The 26,744-nt window shown below is 39.0% G+C and overlaps 1 non-coding gene across 1 annotated transcript; it reads right to left on the bottom strand.

Moving 5' to 3' along the window:
• Positions 1 to 8,640: 8,640 nt before the first annotated feature.
• Positions 8,641 to 8,804, bottom strand: LOC129084461 (U1 spliceosomal RNA). Its single transcript, XR_008530590.1, has one exon. It is a non-coding gene; the product is annotated as a U1 spliceosomal RNA (small nuclear RNA).
• Between the last annotated feature and the right edge of the window lie 17,940 nt (positions 8,805 to 26,744).

The raw sequence follows: 26,744 nt of genomic DNA, 5'->3' as shown, positions 1-26,744 counted from the left end.
GCGTGTGTGAACATTGTATAAGGAGCTCCTTTTTTAGAGTCAAATCAAGCATTCACTTGGACCCAAAGCAATAGGCTTAAAAAGTGGGAGGAAAAAGAAAAAAATTGTGGTTCCTGGCTTGCATCTCTCCTGAAGAAGAGAGAAATCAACCACTGTTCTTTTTTATCATCAGGCCAAGTAGCCCCAAGGACCCAAATTGCTGTTGATTTCCAGTCTCTGAGGATGAATGCAGTGGTCAAAGAGGGCAGAATGTTCTCACTAGAAGCAGAGTCACCTTAGAGAGGCCCGAGCAGAGACATGGCTCTCCCTCTCTCTTTCCAGGGGCCATCCACTGTCTTCAGCTGAGACGGGGAAGGCTCACAAGCCCTTCTCTCCACAGAAAAGACTGAGGGGCAAGAGGGGAGTAACTTCTACTTGCTCACAGTGATTTTCCTCACAGCTCCTTGGATCACTATGGAAGGAAGCTTCATGTAGGTAAATACCTCTGAAAAGATAGCAAGTGCGTATTAGTTATTCAGTAATGCAAAAGTCATTCTAGACATGCATGGAAAAAGTAAGAAAGCAGTAATAGGGAATTTAGTTAAATAGTAAAAGCATTTAAGGTATGATTCGGGAGCAACTGGGAACTTCTGATTAATATATAACTTCATGTAAAATCCCCTTTATTCTTGACTCCAGCTATTGAGTAACAAAGCTGTTAGAAGTTTTCTGTTTTGTTTTGGGAATGTAAACTTTATTCCATATTCCTATTTAGTTCTATCTGATCTACCTAAGAAAGGGTGAGAAAGAAGAGGAATTATAATAAATTCTAGCACTTATTAAAACAAAGGTGGCAAGTGACAAGGTCTCCTGACAGGAAACATAGCTGGTGAAAATTCTACTATTTTATGTTTGAGGATCTTTTATGTACAGAAATGACTTCATCAAGAAGAGATAAGATTGGAATAAAAGCTCAAAACCAGTTTTTTTTGATATATTTAAAAAACTTAACAGTGTTAAAGTAGACATGTACAGTTACATAAAGATAATATAGGCCATTAAATTAAAGATGCTTGGGTGACTTTTAAGTATTTCAGATATCAATATTAAGTACTTTTCTAGTAGTACAAAGGGAATCTTGTAGAAGGGAGTGGAAAGGAAGAAGGGAAGGATTGCAATGTAATTTTGGAACAAGAAGCTTGTTGGATGAAAACTGATCACACCTGTAACCCTAAACTTCAGTTATATCTCCAGTCGTCTTCCTCTCTTCTGAGTTCTGAGTTAGCTGTATTTCATTCAACAGTTATCAAGCGCCTAGTATGTGTTCATCAGATTTAAGACTGCCTTTTTCTTCAGTTGAATTTATTATGGTGACATTGGTTCGCAAAACCAGACAGGTTTCAAGTGTACAATTCAACAGGATGTCATTTGCGCACTTGTCCCCTTTCCCACCACCACCTGCATGTCTAAGAACATTATTTACCTCAGAGAGGAGGAAAGAATAAACACATATTATTTCCCTGCAGCAATGCCCAATTGTTCCTTCTCCTGAGGCCATTTATCTGACAAAACTTCCCCACCTGGGAACTTGTTGCTTTGTTCTGGTTCTTCCCTCTTGCCATGTATAATGTGCACTTTTTTCCCCAAATATTTGATGGAAAAATAAGGATGTGCATTATACATGGGTATACTAATTCTGTGTCTATATGTGTTTTTAATTCTGTTATTTATATTTATGCATTAAAAGTGTAACTCTAGAAAGTAATAACGATATCTGTATGCCAAATAATACTCTGGAATATAATAATTGGTTTTGTTTCTAAATATAAATAAGTAAAAAATTGAATTAAAAAATTAAATGAAAGATTTTTTTCCTAGAAGTTTAGGCCAAAAACATGGATGTACATTATACATGGCAAAATATGGGTTAACTGTGTTTGGTCTTCATCTTCATCTCCTTGAACTCTGCCTTGGAAAAGAACTTAATCGTCTCTAATCTGGATTATTACATCTGCTTTCTAGTCCCTTGATCCTAGTTCCTCCTGATTCAAGCCTGTTCCCTTCAAAATTGCTGCCAGTTTGCCTCCCACAAAGTGGACTGTGTTATTTCCCTACTTACATTTCTGTAGGCTTAGATACCTGTGGTCTAACTCTTACATCTGGGTGTATCTCTGAAAAAGCACCAGTTTCAAATGATTAGTCTTTTGCTTATCTTTTTCTGCAGCCAGTTGGAATACTTTGAGGGTATGATAATGAGCTTCTCACATTTGTATCCTTGGCACCTAGAGAGTAGTAAGTGATTGCTCATAGAATTGATATGGCAATGGGGGCCGAGACCAATTGGAGATAGAGGCAACTAGGAGAAGTGAGGAGGCTCCTTTTCTCCCTGGGGGTCAGCAGAACTCTTCATGAATAGTTTTCCATCTCATACCACTGCCTCCCTTTTTCTGTCAGGCATTGCAAAGGGACTTGGCCTCATGTATCATGATTAGAATGATGGTGAGCTCTAAACAGAAGGATTCATGCTTTAGACAGGTCCATGAGTGTGCTCACGGACAACCTGTAGTGGGAGCTATAAAGGCAGATTTCCTGTAGTGGGTCTAGTCTCTCACTTCTGTTTAATAAATTGTCATATCAAGAAACATACTTAAATATTTTTTCAGGTTACAAATAAACTTTCTGCAGTCCTATGCGCTGATGACTTCCATTACAAATGGAATAGAGGAAGGAAAATACGGTCATTTACGAGCTGATGGGTGAACTCTCTTAGAAAGGTGTTGTTTAGTAAAACACCTTGATGGGTGAACAATTTTGGTTCTGGAAAGGTTGTTCACAGAGCTAGTCCAGAATGAGCTAAAAGTGAAACAAAGACAATTAACTTTCTCCTGGATAAAAAAAATGAACAGAATGTATGAGTTGTTGGCCGATGAGCTAGACTAGAAAAAGGAAGGAAGGCCAAGGAACAAGATATAGACATGCGTGGAGACAGAAGAAAAATAGAGCCTGCTTATCAGAGAGACCGTTTATAATCCTCCATGCAGGAATAATCCAAGGACATTTAGAACTAAGAAAGTACACATTGTTGATATAGTTTATAGTGACATAATCCCCTCCCATTGTCTGCAACCTTCAGTGAAGATCCCTTAGACATAGGCTTCCGTGGGAAAGTAAAAAGACCACAGTAATGCCAAGTAGGGCAACGTAAAATAAAAAAAAAATACTAGTATGCAAGAAAGATAAAAAGCCGAGTGGAGTATAAAAATTCAAAATAAGTAGAATCTTGAGGATAGAGACAACTAATAGAAATTTAAAAACCCAGTCACACCCCATACTCCAAGTGTCCCTAGGGAGAAAAACAGGTTCTTCCCACTATACTGGGTATGGTGTCCGAGCCAGTTTTAAGTAAATCTTAAAAGACATGGTAGTGCAAATCCAAACTACAGTGAAATACTACCTCACAACTGTTAGAATGGCTATGATCAACAAGACAAGTAGTAACAAGTATTGGAGAGGTTGTGGACAAAAAGGAATCCTCATTCACTGCTGGTGGGAATGTAAAATAGTACAACCTCTATGAAAAACAGAATAGAGGCTGCTCAAAAAATTAAGAATAAAGTTATCATATGACTCAGCAAAACCTCTTCTGTGTGTCTATGTGAAAAAATTGAAAACATTTGTTTGCAAAGATATATGTACCCCTATGTTCATTTCAGCATTATTCATATTGGCCAAGACATGGAAAGCACCAAAGTATATCTCAGTAGATTATTGGATAAATAAGATATGGTACATATATACAATGGACTACTACTCATCCATAAGAAAAGATGAAATATTTTTACTTGTGTCAACATGGATAGATCATGAGAATATCATGCTAACCAAAATAAATCAGACAGAAAAAGTTAAGAACCATATGATTTCATTCACATGTGCAATATTAAACTGAGAGCAACAAAAAACAAGAAAAACAAACAAGAATTCATAGACAGACAAGAATATGGTGGTTACCAGAGGGAATGGGGTTGGAGGAGTAGTAAGGAGTAAAAGAGGGCCAAATACATGGTGATAAAAGAAGATCTGACTTTGGCTGGTGGGCACAGAATGTAATATACAGATGCTGTATCATAGAATTGTACACTTGAAACCTAAATACTCTTATTAAGCAATGTTACCCCAATGAATTTAATTTAAAAAAAGACATGGTAAGCCACTTTATATCTGAAATTTTAAAAAAAAAAGACCTGGTAATAGCTCCAAACTGTAAACAACCCAAATGGATTTAGCAATGGGTAAATGGATAACCAGACTATGGTATACCTGTAAAATGGAATATTACTCAGCAGTAAAGAAAGAAGCCATTGATAGACTCAGCAACTTGAATGAACATCAAGGGCATTGGGATGAGGACAAAAAGCTAATATCAAAGGTCTACCTACTGTATAATTCCATTTATATAACCCTTCAGAGTAATAAAGTAACAGTAATGGAGGACAGATCAGCAGATGCCAGGGGTGAGGGGCTAGTGTTGGGTGTGACTATTAAGTAGCAGCATCAGGAAGGGTCCCTGTGATGATGAAACTGTTCTGCATGCTGACTGAGGGGATGTTGCATGAATCTAAATGTGTGAAGAAATTCCATAGAGCACTGTATATTTAAACAGTACATATAAAAACTGGTGCTATCTGGATAAGATCTGTACTTGAGTTAACAGTATTAAACAAACATTAATTTCCTCATTTTGAAAATAGGTATCTCATCTGAGACAGCTCAATGAAGCACACACATAAACTGTAGTATTTTTTGAAACTTCTTGTGAGTCTTAAGTTATTTCCCAATAAAATATATATACAGTCAATTCTTACTCTTTGCAATAGTTATGCTCTTTAAATTTTCCATGTACACTGAATTAGTGAATACTAACCTATTTCTCCAGGGAGAAATACAAGATTAGGTTCTGACAAGCCTCTGGCTACAACATTTTAAACAAATAATATATAATAAGCCTGTTTATGTATGTTTCTGTTTAAGGACACCTTATTTAATATCTATTGTTGGTTCATTAACATTGAGCTCCCAGGCAACAGTTCTATAATTTATACATGAACAAAGCTTATCTAAAACACACCTTTTCTCCATAAGGCACATCTTAGCCTTCTTGCACTAAGGGACACAAGACAGGACTCTTGCACTATGCTCCATTTTAAACTTTGAAATCCCTAACAAATAGCTCAAGAATTTGAAGAACGTGGCACTAAATAGAGGGCAAAAAGGACCCTTGTTTACAGTACAATATGAGAACTGAAACAGGAAGGCACAACTTTACTTTGTCTGATCTCAGCTGGGAAAGTGTGGTCGAGCAACTCAAATTTTGTTGTGCTGTGTACAACAAAACAATTATGAAAGAGCTACAAGTATTGACTTTGAGATTATGAATAAATTTTAGTGAGTAGGTGAGGAGCAAATAAAGACACTGTGAATAATGAGGATTGTACACATCTATATGTGTCTCTTTTTATGTATATATATCACACACATATGTACATATTGATACACATACATACATATACATATCTGTTTATTTTTAATATGACATGACATGTGGTTGCAGAAGAGATCAAAGTCTAAATTTATGCAGTGATATATATTGTATAATAAAACTGTAAATGTTATCTCAATAGGAAAAACAATCTCTGACAAACTGAGTTGAGAGTTGCTCATATTTTCTTTTTAGTTTAGAATTTGCAACTTTTTCTGACTTTTGGGATGTTTTTGGTCTCTGAGGTCTAACTGCTATGCCTAAGGATGCCCTTGTCAGCGTTGTTCAGAAGGCCATGTTGGTTTTCCATCGGTCAGCATCCCGTTTCTATGTCTTTTATTTCCCCAGCTCAGAGTTAAACATTTGAACTTAGGTGACCAATGTCCCTAAATTCCAGCGTCTACTTCCAATGACTCATGCTGGCTTTTTCTAAAGCAGCTGATGATGTCCTTTTCATAAAGGTATAAATGACTGGTAAAGGTCAATGAAGGTCCCCTTTTAGGGACCAATTTCCTATTTGACTTAGACAAAGAAAAGTAAATTCAAGTGAGGTATAATTTTAGGAAATGAGCCACTGAACGGAGAGTACACACAACACACATATTCTTCTCTCATCTGGATTTTTATATGCCAAAATAGTAACAGTAGTTAGCTCTAACTTGCAAGATTATAGTTTGGTTTTAGCTTTTTTCCCTTTTTGCTTACCTGTATTTTCTAATTTTTCTACAATGAACGTCCATTACTTCAAGCAACAATAATCATTGTAAAACTGAAAAAAATGTACATATAGGTAGGATGAGTATTGCGGAAAAACATTCTCAGTATTCCTGAAGCCATACTTTCTAGCTAGTTGCCTGTTTTAAAAGCCTACTCTAATAATATTGGATTTGGGTGCTCTGTTAATAAGGCTAAGAATAGACATAGTTTTCTGAAAAGTAATAGCTGTTTTCTTCCTCATTGGACTGTGTGCTCTTAACTGTTAGGAAAGATGGGCTTTTAAAGGTCCCCAGAGGAATCCCATTTCTCACTATTATTAGGATTTACTGGAGCTCTTTCCTGGCCGTGCTCGGAAGGGTCTTTCAGTGATGGCAAGACTGCAGCTCTTTTTGACAATCTGGAATGGCCCTTCATTCTTGGTATCTATAACCATTATACTTTCCATTATGAGTAAATTGCTTTTCCTCTTTTTGGTTTCTCTCTAATCCCTTGTAGGCATATGCTAGCTCTGGAACTCTTATAGAGTCTCTGGTTAGTGTATTTCTGAGAAGTTAGATAAGGCCAAGCTTTAGTTAAGCTCCCCATAGCTGAGTGACATAGAGCTGTTTTTGGCTAAAGGCCCTTTAATTTTCCAAGTGCTCAAATGGATTCATTTAAAATATAAAATGTATGAACATCTTTTCTCTGAACTAAATGGTACTCTTTTTCTTGGCTTAATTTCCTCTAGACATAAAAATTAAGACTCTTTCACCAGTACGAGCGATCAGTAATGCTGTACATTTTGCCAGACTTAGAGATTAGATAAGCATTTTGGTTTCCAGTAGTGTTTTCATGGAATTATCTCTATTCAGGTCAAATTCTATTTTGAGAACCCCAGCTGATTCAACAGCCCACAATTTGTACTTTTGGTCTCAAAGTAAATACTTGATTTAACTCAAGCCGAGAGAACTGCACTTGTATTTGAGCCCTGACCCATGTAATTTTAATATCCATCAGCCCTTACTATGGGATGTAATTGGATGGATCAGATGCTTGGTAGGTTCATGCAAACAGTGGGGAAAGCATTCAGGCCATTTTCTTTCCAAAGCAAACAGTGAGTCTGTTGGTCCAAGCAGGAATTGCCAATTAGGCCTCGCTCCTCCTCCATCACTTCCTTCCGCTTTGTGTTGTTGGGCCCTAAGTGCAGAGAGATGAAGAGAGAGGATTTTCAAATAGGTTCAACAACTCCCTGACATAAACATGGATCCCCAGAGCCTTCTGCAGCCATTTCTTCTGAGACACAAGGCAGAGGGGGTGGGAAAAGCATCTAGGTAGGAACTGAGTCATTACCAAAGATAAAGTTCGGATCTCAGGGGTAGGTAGGAATCTAGGATGTTGATTTGTAAGCAAATAGAACAGGAGTGTTCTCACAAGAAAGAAAGAGACACTTGCGGTCCAGAAGTGAAACCAAATCAAAACTTGAGGAGACTAGGCAGTCACCAGAAGCAGCTATAGGGACTCGAGCACAGGGCGCTTTGGCGACATTGCTATCCTTTTGTCCAAGACAAAGCCCTCAAGCATGTCTGTTCTGACCTAAGGGGACCACAGAGTAGGCAGTAGTTCTTTAGTCAATGCTTGAAATTGACAACTAATAGTAAAATAATCATTATAATAGCTATTTCTTTTCTGACCACTCACAACATGCTGCATACTACTTTAGACAATTTCCATACATGTACCTGTTCCATGTCTTCACAACATCTCTTCCCTCGTACAGATGGACAAACTGAAGCTCAGGGAACTTTAACAATCTATGCTAGTTCAAGTAGCTGATGAGTGACAAGATCAGAATTTGAAACCATGTCGATCTGACTTTGAAGTTCACTGAGAGATCAGAGGCTAATATTCTTATAAGGCCCTCAGCCTGTGTTTGTGTGTCTTTGACTCTGTGTTTCTGCATTTCATATCTAAATATATACAGTGTATATAGTATGGCTATGTTTCTAGTTTCTCTTCTCCCACTGAGAAAAATATGTAATAAAAATCTTACTTTGATGTGGCAGTGCTGAGTCTGTCTGTTCTTAACACACTTAATCACAATGTTGATAATGTCTTCTTTTATAGCACATGTACACTTCTAACACTTTGGGCATCAGTTTTTTGAGAGCAACTTTATGACGCTAATAATCTGGGAACTGACCACTCTCTGTAGGGGTAGAAGGGAGCCCATTTCCCCAATTACTTTAGTTTAGATTGTGTTTTATGCATCTTGTCATGTGGAACTAATAATACTATCCATTTCAAAAAGACATCTCCTAGTGCAGTTCGGGATTTTGAGTATTTGAGCCTTTTATTATAAAACTGATATATGTTTTATTCATCTCTTGGTTCCTTACAGTCCTTTTTTTTTGCTTTTCTTTTTTTTTCAGGGGAGAGCACAAACACAGTCCCCCACTACCACAAATTATGCCATCGAGTTTCCCACATTTGGGCAAATCGCAGGGGTCAGCACATCCGGAGCGCAATGGACAAGCCTTGCCCTGGGAAAACCACCTTCGGGATCATGGGATCCCCCCTGCCAGGTAAGTATGGTTCCTTACAGTTCTTAACATGGTGATCTGAATATCATAGATATTGTTAAAAACTTGTCAATTACCAAATGACTTGAATGATTAGATATGTAATGTGCAGAAGTTCAGATTATACCCATGCAACCGTCCATTCATAGCAGTACTGATATTTGGCGAGGACACTGCTAGGCCACCAATCACTAGGGCTGACTTCATTACTACTGTTCCACTACTAATAATGATAATTTATATATTTTTAATGCTAGCCATGTGCCAGGCACCTGAGGAAATAGGTTCAGAGTGGTTCAGTACATTGGCCCACTGGGGAATAGACAGTGAATCCTGGATTTACACCCAGTAGTTTGGCTCCAAAGGCCACCTTCTTCCTCAATGCTGTTTTGATGAGGAGAGAGCTTGGCACTTAGGGTCAGTGAATCAGGGTTGGGGACCCAACCTGAGGTTCTTGCTCAGCAGCTAAGTTGCTCAACAGATGTTATTGATACGATGCAAGAGACTAAGCAGGAACAACTAATGACCACCTTACATTTTATTTAGATGGAATTATATGGAAGTGAAGCTGGGCCCCAAAAAGTTTGGCTTTCCATAAATTGTCCCTACTTAATTAAGTTAATAAAGTTCAGATTTATGACGCATGCAAAGAGAAAATAAATCATAACAGCAATTTGAAAGCTTTCTGTAAAACAGGCATTTTATAGAACTTGTTTTATTTAGTCCTCACAGTGATCTTATGAAGTTAGTACTATTTTTATCCCCCTTTTACAGACAAGCTAAAAAAAAACATGAAACCCCAGATCACACAGCAGTAAATTGTAACCGTAATTGTACTACTGAAAAACTCACAACTACACTAATCTGATAAGTAAAAGCAAAATGAAGATCAAATATATATTTTCTGATCCTGAGAACTCTCTTTATCACTCTCTTTATAGTTTTGTAGCAATATGTGGTCAAGAAATTTTGTGCACCCATGTGCGTTCAATTGAACATATTGTTATTTTTGGAAGATTTTTTCATTTCCTTTTGATAGAGAACAACTTAAAGCCATAAACCTCAGTAATTTTTTATTCCTTCTTCAGTTGTGGTATTTCCTCCCTCAGGTTGCCATTGGGCAACACTTGGACACTGCCAACCGCCTGGCACAGTGGCTGTGGACACAGAGGTCCTGCTTCACTGAGGGAGACTGCAGGTTCCGATACAAAGCTTAGCAGGGCTATTTCTTAGCTTCACTGTGGGACCTCAAGTAAATATTGTTGTTTTTTATAATAATATTTATTAAGCATCTCCATGGTTTCCAGCACTGAAGGAAAGATCTCATGGGGGAAACACTTTGCATACTGAGTGTTTAGGTAGCTCTGAAGGATCACACAGTTGTTCCCAGGACTGCTGGGAGCCTGGACGTTTTGTTGCTGGTGAGGTGCTTTACGCTTCTCTGATTAAAACAACTATGTTAAATCTGTTGGGATACAGTTTTGTTTTCAGTGACTGCGTGACCCATGTGTTAAATGGCACATTTTCTACTTCTTCAGACTTTTGAGAAGAAATGGTACCTGGAATCTTAGTGTTCATCTTATTTTAAAGAAATTATTTTAAAGTGATTATTCATTGAGCACCTTCTTTATGCAAGGCACACTGCTTTGTCTTCAGATAATACAAAGACGATTAAAACATGATGCTTGACCTCCAAACATTTATAATGCCTTACAATACAAGTGCAGGTAACTAGAAAATAAAGCAAGAAGTGATAAGTCTCATACACAAGGTATGGAACCATGGCACATGGCGTGCACCTGCACGGTAGGTCAACAGCAGTTATCAGAGTTTCTGAGCACGTATGATATGCAAAGGCACCAGGACAAGAGCTTTATATGAGTTATTTTATACATCTCTCAAACAACCATAGGGCCCCATACATCATCCTGTTTTCTGCCTGAGATTCTAACAGGTAGAGAAAGAAAGGAAAAGGTGGAGTAACAAACTATGAACTTTATTATCGATAAAAGCTATGTTAGTGAATGTAGCTTGGGATGACACACAAATAGTATTTCTAATTTCCTATCCAGATCTTGGATAAAACCCATCTGAGGGAAAGTTTGAGTCTGTAGAGCAAATATTGTCAACCAAGCCACTGCCTCCCACTAAAACCAGTGGAGAGAGAGAGAAAGTGAGAAAACTCCTTGTATGCAGAATCTTTGGTAGGTTAGCTCCATGTGGTCAAGAATTGTAGAACAATAGCTGTGGCTACTGACCAGGAGTTACAGACTAGGTATCTCCTTCCATCTCCATGGGAGCATGAAGGGGAGACCTTGAGTGTTTAGAGAAGTCCTTTCTCATGAAAAGGAGGTGTAGGGAATGAGTTCTTCTCTTCACTGATTTCCAGGTTTCGATTTTCTTTTCCCACTGGGCTTACCCAACAAGTGCATGGTAGGCTAGTGGTGTGACTTTCCCCCTGAGGAAGAGAAGGGCTTATCAAGGCAGTCAGCCCTGCCTGTGTGAGGCCCCTCCTTCCTCTGAGAGACCTTTAGGCATCAGTGTAGGGTTTGTTCCAGAAGACTCTGAAATGGGTTAGAGGAGAGCATTATCTAAATGCACTTCCATGACACATTGTTACCAAGGCTAAAGACATATTACCTATTTCCACTCCAAATTATTTCCAGCCATGTGTAAAATACAGGCAATTAGATATTCAAAATGGAACCTTAATATTAAATGCATATTATTAAAATATTAAACATTAAGATTAAAATGTGTAAATGCACATTAATAAAATGTCAATATAATAGAAGGTTCCCAAATTTGAATATGAAAATCTCTCTTATCAATTGTTCTTGAAGTAACTAACGCCTCCAAAATAATTCCTCTTGTAAGCGAAAGACTCGAAACACCCAAGTTCAAAGAAATTAAGAACAAAATTAAATAAACTTTCCCTGGTAGGTTTATTTTAAGTCCAAAATTCACCCTCTGCCCAATTTCTTATTCTGCTACCAACTGAGGGGTTCTTGCTTGTCGGGAGAGCAGCTGGAGTTCTCCCAACAGATGCTGCCTGGGCTGGGCTGTGTCCCTGTGGAGCAGAGCTCCTTCGAGGCTTCTAAAGCTGTACTAGTTCAATGCCATGTCTCTAATTTGTTTTCCTTTGAAAAGAACTCAGGAATAGGTGAGCTATTACAGCAGAGGCCTCAAATCCCCCATCACACCATGTTCAGGAAACTAAGTTCTAATGGCAACCTGAGATGAGAAACAATTCCAGTTTCTTGTAAGGTGGTTAGACTCTGTCCATCACCCAGAATCCATAACCTATCAATTAATACACAAGAATCTCTACTAAGAGGGCACTCAGCAATTCCTGTATATGGGATGGGACATCCTTTGAGACTGTGTGAAACTTTGTAAAGCTTAGAAATTTTCAGTGGAGCCAGTCTCAGTCACCAGATCGTAATGTGAGGTGGGTTTTGTTGTTTCAATCAACATCCAAACTTGTTTTTCAACTTCCCCCTGGGCCCCAGTTTCTAACACTCTAGACCAGCGCTGAGAAGGGCTGTGCAGGCTGATGCAGCCTCCACGGTCCCTGTGAGCCACACTGGCTTCTCCACTGCCTGCTGCGAGGGGATTATTTAGACCCGTAACACCTGCCTTTATGGACATGGCCTCATTCATGCCCACATCTTTTTTGCAGCTGGACAACTGCCTCTAGGAGATGTGTGAAATGGAGCTGTTGTCATTGCTTCTGAAACTTGTGACCCTGAGAGCTTGGTGACTCCCAGTACCTCTGTCCTGTGCTTCTCAGGGTACTGTCCTTCTGCTTTTCTTTTTTAAAACAAAACAAAGCAAAAAAAACCCCTTCATTTTTAAAGGAAAATTTTAAACATATACAAAGGTAGGCAGATTAGTATAATGAATCCTTTATTTATCCATTGCATAGTTTCAAAAATTATTAACTCATTCATGATTTTGTTTTTTCTTGACTTCTTAATATTTCTGACCTGGGAAGACTTCCTTTCTGTTGCATCTTTCTCTGCGACACTGGTACATGCCTTCATTGTTTCTTCCCCATCAGCTCTTCCTCTCCTCCCCTGGCAAAACTCATCTAAAAATTGGACCCTTTTCTTCCCTAATACATACAAGGCTAAAGCTGTTGGCTGGGAGAGAACAACTATGTTCTTTTTACATTTTCTTTGTTTTTAATCTCACACTTTTGTTTTCTGGTATATTCCTTTAGATTTTGTTAGACATGGTCTCCCACAGTGAAAGCTATGGTGTGATTCAACTCCAGGTGTATTAAAAGCATCCATTATTAAAAAAAAATCTTTCAGTACATTCAGTGCATATATATATATATATATACACACACACACACACACATATACATATATATATATATATATACATATATATATGTTTTAAAAATATACTTACTGATTTGAGAGAGCGAGAAAGAGACAAAAACATCAATTGGTTGCCTCCCATATGCACCCTGACTGGAAACTGAACCTGCAACCTAGATACATGCCCTGACCAAGAATAAAACCCCAACCTGACCAAAAATCAAACTTCTAACCTTTCAGTATACAGGATGATATGCCAACCAACTGAACCAGACTGACCAGGGCTAGCAAGTATATTTTAAGCATCAACTAAACACAAGCCATTTTTCTTTGCCCTAGGCCACTAGTGGAGCAAAGGGCCAAGTACCCTTGTCTTCAATGTATAGCATTATTCTGCTGGAGGGAGAGACGCAAGAAACACACTTGCTAAAATGTGGCTATATCAGATGGGGAAAAGCGCCATGAAGAGGGGAAAAAAAACAGAGAGGCATCTAGAGGCACCTGGGAGTTCAGTCAGTGTTGTAGTTTAAAACAGGATGGTCAGGGAAGCCTGGCTCAGACAGATACACCTGAGCTGGGACCTTAGGGGCAGGTGAAGGGTGAGCCGAGCTGCTCTCTGGGGAAGAGTGTTTCAGGTAGGGGCAGGGCAGAGCAAAAGCCCTGCAGCAGGAGTGTGCTAGAATACACGGAGGCACTGAGAGAGGGGTGGAGGGGGCAAGGGGAGTAGAAGAGCTGAGGCAGAGAGGAGAGGAGGGGACAGAGCCAGGGCATGTGGGCTGACCTGAGGGCTTGGCTTTTACTCTCAGTGAAATGAGAACTTTTGAAGGACTCTGAGCAGAGGAGTGACAGGAGATACTCCCGACCATTAGACAAACAGTGACCCTAGGCCTGGTTTTGATCTATCATTACTCTGCCTGGTACCCCTTTACTGTGGCTCATCTCTTAGATAAGCGCCTTTTGTGAGAGTCCAGTTTCATAGATTCCTAGCGCAGGCTCCCTTAGAGTCCAGGCAATAGAATTATCTCTGTCTACAATGGGTGTACACCTCAAAACTCACAAATCATGCTGCGAGTGTTCTCTGATTGCCCTGGACTTGTTGCTCAGATCTGTCCAGATTTTCTGCAGTCACTTGATACAGCTCTTCTGGCTTTCCCAAGGCAACTCTCTGATTGCTTTCACTGTGGACTTGTGACTTATGGCTCAGGCTTTCAGCAGTTACCTGGATTCTGTCTCTCTCTAGGGGAGTCATTTCAGATTCCGCCTTGCGATATTGCATCTCCTCTTCTGTGAGACTTTTCTGAGTTCCAGCAACTCTTCCTCATATAGCTATAATTAAGCCATTTCTCCTTTTTCTGGTGCTCTATGACAGAGCAGTTTGATCTATGACTTTTCCTTCCTCTTCTTGCACCTCTCCTGGCCTTCAGGAATTGTTTTGTGTTTCATGGCCATCTCAGCTATGTCCTAGGACCTCAGCATTCTTTACTAAAGAAGCATCTCTCCTTCTCCAGTTTAATCAGCTGGTCTTCCTCGGCTCGCCTTCATTATCACGGCCCAGCAATGCCTGCTGAGGCTAGGACCTAGACTATAGAGTCTCCAAGCAGCCATCTGGAATTTATCCAATTTTCAGCACCATCTCTGGCATGCTAGGTAATTATTATCATGGATCAGCAAATCTCAGAAAACCTGAACTTTTATACTCCAGAACAAGGTTGCTCATTGTCACCTTATTAGAATAATGAAATTAAGAAAACTGTGACCCCTGAATTTCGACACAAATCTGTGCAGGCATTTCTTCCTTAAGCACATAGAGAGTGAAATTTAAGTAGGCTGGTGGGAGAAGAAAAGAAGGGTTCCTAGATATAATCTCTTTTAAGAACAAGGAAACAATATCTTACTGCCCTGAGCTGCCAAAATTCATTTTTATGGAATCAAATCCATGAAGAATTGGCTACGGTTCATGTAATATTGTGAGTGTTAGAATTTGCACTTGGTTCCTCTAGTTACTTAAGCTGTGTGAAAAAAAAGCTTCTTGCCAGCCCACTCCCCACTGGCTACTCAGAGAGCATTATTATTCCACTTAGGAATTACACCATAGAAAGAGACTTCAATTAAAGCAATTTTCAAATGGTAGAATTTGAGGATGTGCTGGGCTATTTAATCTTCCGTCCCTGCTACCCTATTCTGATTGTCTTGCAGCAAGTGACCCATTTTGAAAAGCCCACATGAGACTCTCTACTTCTGAAGCTGACCAGGCACAAATATTACACCTAAACATTTTGAAACCTTTACACTTGATAGCTGGCAAACCTGCAAAGGTTCTTAACTGGAGAGATTTTTCAACCAGGTCAGCACATTTTCCTGAAGCAATTTGACTTTGGTCAGGGTATCCAGAGTTAGTTTCCAGAGACCCATGGATCATACATCCTCAGTACTAGGTAGAGTGAGGTGGTGAATGTTGAAACTGATTACAGACATATTTGAATGGGCAGCCCGTACATGTTCACTAGCAACGGGCTTCTTGCTCATTTATTCGTCAAATATTTATTGAATAACTACTCTATTTCAGGTGCTATTTTTGATGTTCAGTTTCCTGTAATACACACGAGCCTACAATATGTTAAAACTCTGACAGTCAAACAAATCAGCCCCTCCCAAAAGCAAGAGGACATGATTGAGGTCACTGGACCCTTGGTACATCCATTACTGCACAGAGGCAGACTTGGCTTGGCAGCCTGACTAAATAGCTCTGTATTGCACTTGTCTTCCATTATATTTGTAGTCATGGCATCAATCAAATATCTGGAAAGGCAAGTGCTAGTAACAACATCTGTATAATATAAACTTTACATGGGCCTAAACGTATACTGTTATACATATGGGCTAAGTTGGTGATTAATGACCCTTATTTAATTGGAAATAGAATCATAGAAACATGTAATTTTAGAGTTAGAATCGATCTTAGGCATTGTACAATCCAGCCCTTATAGTTTTTGGAATGATCCAATAACTACAAAGTCACCTACTAATTTACTCACGTATTCATTCAATAACTGTTATTCATTAGCTATTGTGTTTGAACTATTGTGATAGGCACTGGAGACACAGTAGTAAATGGGATAGATTTGGCCTCCTCATGGAACTCATAGATTAGGAATGGAAAAAACCCATTAAACACTTGTTTACTTAGTTATTTCATTACAACATAAATATAGACTGCTAAAGGAGCATCTAATAGGGAAAACACTCTCTCTGAGAAATCAAGGAGGCTCCTCTGAGGAAGTGAAGCTGTGGGGAAGGGTGATGCAGGCAGAGGGAACCGCATGCTTTAGTGCTAGAAGAAATGTGCTACATCAAAGACTCAGGAAGAATGCAGTGTGGCCAGAATATACTAAGTGAAGGGGAATTTCAGCATGAAATTGGAAGAGTAGGCCAGGGCCCCATTATACAGGTTCTTACAGATCAAGATAAATGTTTAAAATTTCATTTTAATTAATGTGAATTCACTTAAAAGAGTATATTAAGTAAATTATACAGTTTTCTTGTTCAGTTATTTTTGCTTCTATACTTAACTTTTTCTATATGTAGTGTTTTCAGGAAAGGTTTAGTACATAGAGTTCAAAGACTCTGAATCCTGCCTTTTGAGCACCTGCACTGACTGTTTTCTTTTTATTGTGGAAAAATACATAGCATTTTTTTGCCACCTTATCCATTTTTAACTATGTTGACTTTTATAAATATATAGCAGAGACAAGTGTTGTGAAGCCATGTCTTTGAACTTGAGGGCCACAGACCTGAGAGAGTAAAGGTCTTTCAACAGGAATCATCCACTAAAGAAGGAAGTGAGCACAAGGCTTACCCAATGGCAATAGATTGAAAAGAATCTACCCAATATTTAAGACTTGGTTTCAACTGAAAGAGATAGTATTGTGCTCAATTAGTTAGAAAGGGGAGGAAGTTGGGTGAGGAAACAACTAGAGCTTAAAAGTAATGGGCCTCTGAAATGTGCTCAGTACCCTGACCCCTCCTCCATGCAAAGATCCCTGGAAAGAAGAGGCATAAGAAGTACCCCTTGTAAGCTTTTTGGGGACTCACGAACCAGACAGCATCCTTGCTGTCTTCTTAAAGGGAACACAGGACACCATTCATCTATTTAAAAAGCACTATACTTGATCAGTGGATGATGTCAGCCATCTCTTGCTGTGTGAACTCACCCCAAAAGATAGTGACTTAAAACAAGAACAATGATTTTATTCAGTCATGGTTACAGTGTGTCATAAACAGAGTATAGGCTCAGTGAGGTGATTCTGGCACAGGATCTCAACAATATTATTGTCACGCTGGCCCTCACACCTGTGCTCCAGCCACCAAGAAGGGTAAAGAGGAGAAGGGTACACCCTCCAGCTGAGACATTTCCCTTTGATGGTTGTCCTTTTCCAGGAAGGCCTTGCTGGAAGTCCCACATGTCATTTCAGCTTGCATCTCACTGACCAGAGCCATACTTAGCTCCACCAGATGGGAAAATGTAGTCCTTTTGTAACAGGACACAGCCAGGCACTCCCCACAAAGAGGATTTGTTATGGGGTCCAGAAATTGGGGTGTCTGTCCAAGAAAAATATAGAATATTCTCACGTCTCCCTGCCCTTGGCAAGGCAGGCTTCCACCAGGAATGGGAGACAGGGAGCAGGGCCCTTGAGAGTCAATAATAGGCCCAGGGCCATTGAGAGTTACTTTGCATGTCAATAATAGGAGGATAGATTCATACTTCATGCAAAGATGGTTATTTTGCATATCAACAAAGCTAACCAGGATGGTTTGTATAACTTTAACCTGGAAGGAACTGGGAAGCACCTCCCCGGGTTACAGCGCCTGCCTGCGGAAAGCGTGGGAGATGAGGTTGCCGGGGAAGATTGGCACTGGGATTTAAAACCCAGGTGCGGCAGCCGTGCTAGAGGCTTTTTGACCATGGGGTTTAGGGGGCAGGATGTAACTGGGAAGGGGAGACAGGACCTGCGAGAGAGAGAACAGGACACAGACCCTGGGGAACAACGTGAAGACCACACAGGAAGAAAAGGGGAGAAAGGACTGTTGCTAGTGGACCTTGAGAAGGTGCCACATGGTTTTGGATTAAGAACTGGAGACCGCCGCTGCGCGACGCAGCGGCTGGTGCTGAGAACCGCAAGAGGCCTCCCTCGTCGAGCCCTGGACTTCTGTTCTTTTTCTTCTGAAGAACGGTACCTCTGACTGGCCTAACTGGGCAAAGGAGGGGAAGGCAGGACTGTGTGTGTTGGTGGGTGTTTTAAAGGGATTTTGAGATTTTAACAGTGACACTTAACCATTATTCAAAACTTGTATAACCTTTGAATAAATAGTTCCTTTCCTTTTCACCAAACTCTGCCATTGAGAGCCATAATTTTTAAGGGCGGCGGGCAAAGGACTAGAACCGAGGGACTCCGGGAAAGTGGGGGGACATTGTTCTGGTAACAGCATCTGGGGCTCCCCCAACAACGGGTCCATTATTCAGTAGCACTATTACAGAATCCCTGGTAAAGTCAGCATTTTCTTGAAGAAGATGTGTATCTAAAAGATAAAGGGCAAAATAAATTGTGATAGGTGATTACATAGAGCAGACTGAATTTTAAATCATGAGAGACTCGGTTGTCTGGCCAGACTGGTTACATGCCAGAATCCAGGTGAGAGACGGTGATGACTTGGACTAGGATGGCAGCAATGCAAATACAGAAAAACTGAGATTCAAGTGATATTAAAGAAGTAGATCCAGCCAGGCTTGGTGATAGCTTTGGGAAGAGAATTCATTAAAGACAACTTTCAGCCTTTGGACTAGAATACCTGGATATGTGTGCGGGGAGGAGTGGGGAGAGTTTAGAGAGGGAGGTAATGATATCATTTACTGATATAAAAATTACTAGGAAAACACCCTGCTTAGAATACAACACTAAATTCTATAAAGGAAAAAAGACTCAGGGACATGGACAACAGTGTGGTGATTCGGGGCAGGGGGGGAGGGAGGGAGGGGATATAAGAGGGTTAAAAGCTAATGGAAAAAATACAATTAAAAGTTTTTTTTTAAAAGAAGAATGTTAAGTTTAAAGTGTTTTTGAGGCATCTAAGAAAACTGTGAAATATGCTGGGTACTGGGGCCTAAAGCCTAGAGAGGTCTGAGTTGAAAGTCTGTATTTGGCTAGAAGCCTGTAAATGGTAATGGAAATCGTCATTGTGGTGAAATATCTTAGGATGAGCTAATAAACTGAGTAGATAGTGAAACTATGAAGAGATAATTAACTAGCAAAGAAGACTGAAAAGAAACCCTTTAGGAACCTGGTGGAGAATCGGGAAAGTGAAGAGGTTCATAAGCCAAGAAAGCAAGTGTTTCAGGAAGGAGGAAGGAGGAAAACTAAAATATTTGCGGTGGATCTTATGATATAGAAGTCACTGCGACCTTGGCAAGAGTTGTTTCAGGGGCGTGGTGGAGGCAGAAGCTAGACCAGGGCAGAGTGGAGCAGGAGGGAGAGGTGAGGACTCAAGAGACTGTGAGAGCAGCCTGTTCTTGACAAGTTTGTCTATAAAGGGAAGGCGAGCAACATGGAGTTGGGTAGAGGCCTCTTTTTTAAAGATTGGAAATTCATAAGACATTAGGAAATTGCTAATGTCTTATGCTTTTTTTGTCATCTTGTCTTTAAACTACTTAAGCAGTGTGATATTTATATGTTAATTTAAATCTGTATTTTAGGGACTATTAGAATTCTGATTAAGAAGACACTATCTAGGAGTGTTGAGATAGCATGTTCAAACTTCTAATAAAAGAAGCCTAGCATCAGAGGTGGCTCTATGCTAACACAGTGAATATAATAAATGGCTTTTCATCAGTGAGAGTTAGAAGTTAATGATACATGGATAGGTTTGAAATACTGTAAAGATACTTCTATCTGTGCATAGACAAAATTTAAAAAAACCCATTCAGCCCAATGACCTGTACCCTTAAAATTATCCCTAAAGCTTAATTCTAAGATGATCCCATGTTCAGCTATTGATGGAAGATTCTGGACTCCTGAATATGATTATAATGTTGGCTGAATTTTGTTTCTAAAATTGTGTAGTATTTGCCTCAACAAACCCATTTTGAAAGCACTGTGAAAGAAACTAAAAGGAAAAAAGAACTGTAGTTTCATCAAATGTCAAGCTATGAAACAGATTATATGAGTTCTCTGTCTGCTGGTGAATAGGCATCTGTATATGGTGAAGAATTCTAACTGCAACTTTACTATAAATTCTCAGTGAGGTTGTGAAGGGTCACATCTATAGATTTTTATCTACCTGTAAGTATTAGAGGCTACTAATTCTTCCCCCCCCCCAAGATCTTCATAATCACGAATGAACAAATTGACACAGGTGAGTCAAAATCTTAGGGAACAGGTGCTAGAAACCCTAACTAGTTCTAAGGGGAATTTGAAAAAAGTCACAACTTGGGTGTAGCTTGAGGAGGAAAGAAAAGTCTTGCAGAAGCCCATGGCACTTAAACGATCCTGAGTAGGGTGGAGAGAAAGGCTGATCACCTGATAAAACATTCAGTGTTGGCCAAAGGCAGGCACTGGAGAGATGTTAGCTAATGTTTCTGTCAGGCTCCTGGCAGGAAAGAGATGACCCACAAGCACTGGGTAATTTGAGAGTTCAGAAAAAAATACTCTAAAAAGGCTATTTAAAATCTATGGGGTGATCATGGAAGGTAAGAAAAATGCTGAGTAAGCAGGACGAATCTATTCTATATCCCTTCTAACAGACTGAACATTTGTCCGGCACACATTCATCTGTTAACTCCCTACCCCCTGATGTGATGGTTTAGGAAGTGGGTCTTTGGGAGGAGACTGGGATTAGATAAGATCCTGAGAATGGAGCACTCAGGATGGGAGTAGGGCTTCCCCTCTCTGCTCTCCACCTCGTGTGGATACAATGAGAAGACAGTAGTTTGCAACCTGGTAGAAGGCTCTCACCAGAACCCAACCATACTGGCACAATGATCTCAGATTTCCAGCCTTCAGAATTGTGAGAAATAAATTTCTGTGTGCGGTAGTTTGATACAGAAGCCCAAACCGACTAAGACATTGATCTTAATGGCACTCATCTCAAGATATGTAGCTCAGGCTGACCAGTCGTTTGGCCTCGGTTGGTCACAGGTCATTGGCCCACCCTTTGACTGGGCAAAGTGGGTGTCTTCCTTTTTTACTGTGGAAAAATATACATAACAAAATTTGTCATTTTAATCATTTTAAGAGCACGGTCAGTGGCATTAAGTTCACTTATAGTGCTGTACAACCGTCACCCCTATTTTCTATTTCTACTATTCATTTTGTTACAGTAGGCAGCTAGTCAGACATTTAACAAAAAGGGAGGGAGTAAGTAGCACCAGACATCTGAATAAGCTGAGTTAACTAGAAAAGGACAGTTTCACAGTCACTCTGAGTAAGCAGAAAAGACATTCTTTAGTCATCCCAGAGAGCAAACGGGTTTCAGATTAAGGGCGGGGAGGAAATGATGACGAGAAATTCCTTTCCCTGGGTGCCTCCACAGTAGAAGCTAAAATGGTGACCATAAATGGGGAGGGCCCAAGCTTGGGAAAGTCTGGGAGAAGGTTTGGATTGGGTGAGGGCACCGGCCCAGCCCCCAAAAAGCCAGGAAAGAGATTGGATAGTTTGAAAGAAAGCCTGCTCTTTCCCTGAACCCAAGGAAATATATGGAAGCTAGGCAAAGACCCCAGCACACACCCTCCTTGGAGCATGTCAGCACCCTTCTCTCAGGCACACACTTTTATTTTGCCTTCCTTTCTTTTATACTCTAAGGGTTCCCATGAGACTTGCCATCAGAGGAGCAGCAAGCAGTGACAGAGGGCTTCCTTTTGCCTCTGTAACTTCCTTTCTTGAGTCCACACAGCCACTACCTAGCCTGCCTGTTCTCAGTCTCTTCTGAGGATGCGCTTACTATTGCTTGCCATGCTAATAAACCTTGCCACTGTCACTTAAAATCCTCTTAATGTGTGTGCCTCCAAAATTCTTTTCCTGCAACAGTGCAGAAGACTTCTATTCAGATCTGCCCAGGTCCCGATCCTCCTCTGGTAAAAATTTCACCATCTCAAATAGAAACTCTATACCCATTAAACAATAGCTCATTATTCTCCCCTCTCTCCTAACCCTGCTAACCTTGATTCTACTTTCTGTCTCTGTGAATTTGCTTATTCTAGTACATAATATAAGTGGAACCATACAATATTAGTCCTTATGTGTCCAGCTTACTTCACTTAGCATAATGTCTTCAGAGTTCATCCATGTTGTAGCATGTGTCAAAATTTCTTTCTTTTTAAAGGCTGAATAATATTCCAGAGTGGGTAGATTGGCCGGCAGCTCTATGGGACAGCATGTATTGGGGGTTGAGGGGTAACTGAGGTCTGGTAAAGGAATGGTTGAACAGGGGGCACACAGCAGAATTTCCAGCAGCCTTGTCTCTCTGAGCCTTCAAATTCCTTTTCCGCAGTATGCAGGGCAGTGCTGGTGTTTCATCCTCACTGGCAATAAATCTGGGAGATTGTTAACAGCACTGCCAGGTCCCTGAGCCAACACATTAAATCCAAACCCTGGGTGGGTGTATCTATGCCAATAAATTCTACCCAGTCAAGCTTTATATTTTTGTCCTCCTTGTTCAGACAATTTTAGAATTTGCTACCGTGTGCTCCTGAGACTCCTGCAGATGTAAATTGGTGAGGTCCTCCAAGTCTTGGTGCAGAGTACAGAGCAAGCCTTGTGTTCTCCATCAGGCCTGTATTGAGAGCTAATTCTTATTAGTCTTGGAGGCAATGACAGGTGGTGGCTGTGGATTTCTAAGAAGTGGCATTTTGTGAAGCACCTGCCCCAGGTGCAATTATTGAAAGGCTTTAAGCAGCAGAAGGCTCTTTGGGGGCAAAAGGGGCTGCCTCCGCAGGTCAGGAAGGTTATGCAGGTTCATAAGGGTCATTGGAGTCAGCCCAAATGTCCCTATTCTGTGTGCAGGGTCCCATGCCTTTCTCACAGTGCCCTTGCCTTAGTGCAGGAGACCAGACAGCATTGAGTGCCTACTTCGTGCTCTTTATTATTCATGCCATCATTACTGCCAAGTGCTGTGCTGGGTACTCAGCTGTTATCTATTCCGTGACTGCAGTAGATAAGATTCCTTCTAAGCTACCATTCAAAGCTGCTCAGCTTCTGGTCTGAGTAGAATATTCACCATCTTTAATTTCTCCTTTTCCCTTTGCATCCTTACCAAGGGCATGCAGAAGTATCACTTGGTAATTATAAAATAGTCATGAAGATATAAAATACAGTACAGGAAGTATAGTCAATAATATTGTAATAACTACGTATGGTGCCAGGTGGGTGTTGGAAATATCAAGGGGGTTGCTCTGGAAAGTATATGATTGTCTAACTACTATGCTGTGCACTTGAAATTAATATAAAATAATATTGAATATAAATTGTAATTGAAAATAATTAAAGTTCATGCACAATATATAGTAAAAATAAACTATACAGTTTGACATTTAAAATCAATTTCAAATATATTTTGGGTAATAGTAAGAAAAATATATATGATAAAACTCTTAAAAATTATAAAGCACAATATAGTAAAGTCTGGAATTCAGGTGAAGTTGTGGTCACATAAAAATGTATAACTACAAAGCTAAATATTATTAAGTAATACTAGTTAAAATAAATAATCTTTCAACTAAAAATCTTTTCAAATGATAATAAAATAGACTTAAAAGTAAAGGAAGATATTTTAAAAGATACAAATAGTAATTCATGAATTAATCTATAAGAATGTTATTAATTGAAAACAATAATGTTGCAACAACCCTTTGGAAAATCTTAATAAAAAAAGACAACTTAAATATCATTGGGAATAATGTAAGGCAATAAATACCAATAGAAAAGAGAATAAATATTAGAATATATGTAAAACTTTATAATAGTGTATTTTAAAGATTATGTAACATGAATAATTTTTAGGAGAATTTAAGTTACATAAAATCTTTTAAAAAGTAGAAAACTGAATAAGTCTATAATACAGCATAATTGAAAAGCTAGAAGGACCAAATAAACTTATAAATGATTTCTACCAGAACTTCAAGAAACAGATAAACTCCATTATCCATAAATTAGTCCAGTCTACCAAAAAATTGGAAAGCCATGTAACACATTTAACCAGATTTCAAAAACTTAGCAAGGGATATCATAGATAAGGGAAATCTAGAAAATTCTTACTTACAAATCAGAATGGCTATGGTCAATAAATCAACAGACAAGTGCTGGCTAGGATGTGGAGAAAGACGAACACTTTTGCACGGCTGGTGGGAATGCAGACTGGGGCGGCCACAGTGGAAGGCCGTGTGGAGATTCCTCAAAAAATTAAAAATGGATCCACCTTTTGACCCAGTGATTCCACTTCTGGGAATCTATATGAAGGAACCCAAAACACTAATTTGAAAGAACAATAGCACCCCTATGTTCATTGAGGTGTTATTTACAGTCATCAAGATACAGAAGCAGCCCAAGTGTTCATCAGTAGATGAGTGGATAAAACAACGATGGGACACTTACACAATGGAATACTACTTGGCCTTACAAAAGAAAAAATTATACCCTTTATGACAGCATGATTGGACCTGGAGAACATTGTGTTAAGTGAAATAAGCCACTCAGAGAAAGAAAAATACCATATAATTTCACTTATATGTGGAATCTAATGAACAAACTGAACTAACAAGCAAAATACAGGCAACTCAAACAGACAGCAGGATGACAGCTATTGGTGGTGGGGAGGGAGGTTAGGAGGTAGAAGGATCAAGCAAAAAACAAAGACAACTCATGGATATAGACAACAGTGTAGTGATTACAGGGGAAGGGGAGTATAGGGGGGTTAAATACTAATGGAAAAATACAATATAAATTTTTAAAATAAAATTTTAAAAAATTGCTAATCTAAAAAATAGTTCACCTAAAAATGTTTTTAAAATAAAATATTAGCAAATAGAACACTATTTAGTATTAAAGGAATAAAGGCAAGCACATGACCAAGGAGACTTACCCTAGGAATGCAAAGATAATCAACATAAGACAATTTCACTTACGTAATATTTAGCACATTGATAAACATTAAAGAAGAAAATAGTTACTGTAACAGGAATTTAAGGAAATTCATCTCAAATAAATGCAGAAAAAATATTTGAGAATATTCAATGGCCCATAAATCATAAAAATATTCAGTCATCCAGAAATAAGATATTTTTTAAAAATTTGTAAAGAGTATCTAACAGAAATCTAGGGTAAACATCATAATTAATGGTGAACTATTCAGACTTTTTCTAATTAAGTTAGAAAAAAGACAAGGCTGTCTAAATTACTGAGAATAAGCTTTGTACTATAGATATTAACCAATGCACCAAGACAAGAATAAGAAATATAAGTATTAGAAGAATCATCATTTATAGCAAAAAATATCAAATATAAAATACTATAATTATCAAAGAGAAATTACTGATAAATTTAGTAAGAGTTTAAAAAGTCACTAACTATGAGAACAACATATTAAAATTAATTAGCTTAGGAAATTTGACTAACTGGATATTGTCATAGCCACTTCAGGATGTTTTGGTTAACAACATGCAGCATATACAACAGGGAGGTCCCATAAGATTTTAATGGAGCTGGAAAATTCCTATTACCTAGCAATGAGGTAGCCATTGTAACATTATTTTGCAATGCATTACTCATATGTTTGTGGTGATGCTTGTGTAAATGAACCTACTGCTCTGCTAGTTGTATAAAAGTATTGTGTATAGTATTTTTACTGTACCTTTATATGTTTAGATATATTTAGATACATATTTACCATTATGTTACAATTGCCTACAGTATTCAGTACAGTAACATGCTATACAGGTGTGTAACCTAGGAGAATAGGCTATACTATATAGCCTAGGTGTGTAGTAGGCTATACTATGTAGGTTTCTATAAGTGCACTCCATGATGTTTGCACAGAGACAGAATTGGTTAACAATGCATTTCTCAGAATATATCCACATTGTTAAATGACACATGACTGTACTAAAATAAATTCAATAATCCAGTTCATTTTTAGTTTTAGCTGAGGTTCTGTGGCAATTTTTCCCACATTTCAAAGTGAGTGTTGGAGCACCCATAAAAGACTAACCAGTTCTGTGACACCTGAATCTTTTATCCAACTCAAAGGCATAAAAGAATTAAAATTTCATAGTTGAAAATTGAGGACTTGGCTTCTTTGGTGTAAAAGAAACTACAAGAGGACCACTTGAAGAGGGTGATATATATTTCCTAGAGTTTGAGGGCCCAGAGTATGAATGTTTGAAACCCATCTGAGTACTCTAAAGATATAACAAAACTATATGTATTTTTAATATCCATACATGTGTTTGTAAATCTGTATGGAATCTGGGGTTGGGACAAGGAAGACAAAGATTTAGTTGAGTTGTTTGAAGGAGACATTATATTGCTGCATCAATGAGTTGATTATATGCTGAAAATTTGCTTCTTCAATTATCTA

The sequence above is a fragment of the Pteronotus mesoamericanus genome, unplaced genomic scaffold (genome assembly GCF_021234165.1).
Source record: "Pteronotus mesoamericanus isolate MK-2021 breed Mesoamerican mustached bat unplaced genomic scaffold, CSHL_Meso_final scaffold_174, whole genome shotgun sequence".
Classification (NCBI taxonomy): Eukaryota; Metazoa; Chordata; class Mammalia; order Chiroptera; family Mormoopidae; genus Pteronotus; species Pteronotus mesoamericanus.
Note: the sequence above shows the minus strand (reverse complement) of the source record. Positions and strands in the feature narration are given on the sequence as shown.